The 2,769-nt window shown below is 39.9% G+C and overlaps 1 non-coding gene across 1 annotated transcript; it reads right to left on the bottom strand.

Annotated features, from left to right (window-relative positions):
- Window positions 1-1,876: 1,876 nt before the first annotated feature.
- Window positions 1,877-1,948, bottom strand: TRNAW-CCA. Its single transcript has one exon. It is a non-coding gene; the product is annotated as a tRNA-Trp (tRNA).
- Between the last annotated feature and the right edge of the window lie 821 nt (window positions 1,949-2,769).

Below are 2,769 nucleotides of genomic sequence, written 5' to 3'. Positions count from 1 at the left end.
CTACTCAGCCATGAAAGAATGAAAAATTTCCACTTGCAACAACATGGATGGTCCTGGATGGTATTATGCTAAGAAGTCAGGCAGAGAAAGACAAATACGGTACATTATCATGTATATATGGAATTAAAAAAATAAACTAGTGAATATAACAAGAAAGTAAGTAACAGACTCACAAAGAGCACAAACTAGTGGTTATCAGTGGGGAGAAGAAAGCAGAGAGGAGCAACATAGGAATATGGGATTAAGAGGTTCAAACAACTATGTATAAAAAAATGTGCTACAAGGATTATTGTACAGCACAGTGAATATAGCCAAAATTTTATAATCATTATAAATGGAGTGTTAGCTTTAAAGTTTTGAATCGCTATGCTGTATATCTGAAACAAATACTATAAATCAACTGTGCCTGAATAATAAAAAAAAGAAATGCTGGAAAACTATATTCCAAAGAAAAGAAAATGTAATATCTCTTAAAAACTCATTTTAATTTTTGTCCCTTTTCTTTTAAGACACTAAAGCTAACACCCTATCCATGGGATGTATGTAGGAATTTAGGGAGGCTACCCTTGGCAGTGGAAACAGTGTCAGACTTTATTTTTTTGGGCTCCAAAATCACTGCAGATGGTGATTGCAGCCATGAAATTAAGACACTTACTCCTTGGAAGGAAAGTTATGACCAACCTAGATAGCATATTAAAAAGCAGAGATATTACTTTGGCAACAAAGGTCCGTCTAGTCAAGGCTATGGTTTTTCCAGAGGTCATGTATGGATATGAGAGTTGGACTGTGAAGAAAGCTGAGCGCCGCAGAATTGATGCTTTTGAACTGTGGTGTTGGAGAAGACTCTTGAGAGTCCCGTGGACTGCAAGGAGATCCAACCAGTCCATCCTAAAGGAAATCAGTCCTGAATATTCATTGGAAGGACTGATGCTGAAGATGAAACTCCAATACTTTGGCCACCTCATCTGAAGAGTTGACTCACTGGAAAAGACTCTTATGCTGGGAGGGGTTGGGGGCAGGAGAAGAAGGGGACGACAGAGGGTGAGATGGCTGAATGGTATCACCAACTTGATGGACATGAGTTTGAGTGAACTCCGAGAGTTGGTGATGCACAGGGAGGCCTGGCGTGCTGTGATTCATGGGGTCACAAAGAGTCGGACACGACTGAGTGACTGAACTGAACCCTTGGCAGAGTGGTGGGAGAATATTTCAGACAGCCCTCAGGATGTCAGGAGGAAATAAAAGCAACTCCTAGGGTCAAGAAGAGATAGAACAGGGCCCCCAAGGAGAGAAAGGAGGGAAGAATGCTTCTTACAAGGTTAGAATTCAATGTATGATGCAGTCCCAGCTCAGAACTATGGCAAAGACACTACCTGTGTCTCCTGTTTGACACAGAACTGTTTCCTCCACAAGCATACATTTGAGTCAGAACAGATGTGTCTTGCCTCAGAGTCTTGCCCAGCAATGACCCAGCCATCATATTAAGGGGAACCTGCACGGTCAGTGCTCTGAGCCTTCACGTGTCAAACTGTTTGGTCTCTAGGAAAGATGATATCAAATCCCAAGTCCCACAGGTGGTGCCTAAGGAGACCACTAGGCACCAGAGGGATTGCCTGAGAGAAGGCCCCTGCACTGGAACTTTGGGGCTGAACTGGGGCACTCTACAGTACCTGGAACTGGGGACAGAGGGAAGCAAACATCTTTGTTATGAAAGAGACCAAGGTGAGGTGAGGTGAGGTGAGGTGGAGTCGCTCAGTCGTGTCCAACTCTTTGCGACCCCGTGGACTGTGACCTACTAGGCTTCTCTGTCCGTGGACGATGGGATTCTCCAGGCAAGAATACTGGAGTGGGTTGCCATTTCCTTCTCCAGGGGATCTTCCCAACCCAGGGATCGAACCTGGGTCTCCCGCATTGGAGGCAGACGCTTTAACCTCTGAGCCACCAGGGAAGCCCGAAAGAGACCAAACTGATATCAAAGGTCTTCATTACACATGGAAAACTAGGATTAAAAAAATTCATGAAGTGAAGCCATATAAGAAGATGGAAAGAAATGAATATTTGTTATCTTTATATTTAAAAAGAAATGACAAATTATGAAAAAGTTTGTTTTAGCTTATATTTAGATTAGGCTGCAAATGCAACTCTTTTTAAACCCTTTGAACAAAGAATAAATCAAATGTTAAGTTGGCAGGCATAATTTTACTGAATAGATTGTTTAATTGTGTGATATAACACCTTTGATTTTGCTTTTGACTTTCATGGCACAATCATTAAGAGGACATTTTTGCAAAAAAAAAAAGGGCTATAAAACTACTAAAAATATTCTGGCATTAGTAGATAAACAAATAAATCAATGGAGTAGAATAAAACTTCAGAAAAAGACTCATGTATATATGGAAATTTAACATTAATATATGATAAAAAAGAAGATATCCCAAGTCACAGGCAGAAAGGGGTATTTTAATAAGTGGTACTTATTATGGTTGAATTGTGTCCCCCCAAGAGATGTGTTAAATCCTAACCCTCAGTGTCTCAGAACATGACCTTATTTGGAAACAGGGTTATGGCAAATAAGAAAAGATTCATATATTCAACTGTATGAAAGAAAACTCTTTTGCTTAACAACAACAAAATGCACCATTAGCAAAAGATAAAAAAAAAAAACCTGGAAAAATATCTGTAATTTATATCACAGACAGTTGGTTATTTTCTCCATGTAAAGATCTTTTAAAATAGAAAAGAGCATTTTCTCAGAGTCTGATGAATGGA

Source organism: Oryx dammah, unplaced genomic scaffold, assembly GCF_014754425.2.
Source record: "Oryx dammah isolate SB20612 unplaced genomic scaffold, SCBI_Odam_1.1 HiC_scaffold_3, whole genome shotgun sequence".
In the NCBI taxonomy this organism is placed as follows: domain Eukaryota; kingdom Metazoa; phylum Chordata; class Mammalia; order Artiodactyla; family Bovidae; genus Oryx; species Oryx dammah.
This window is presented reverse-complemented; position numbering and strand designations above follow the sequence as displayed.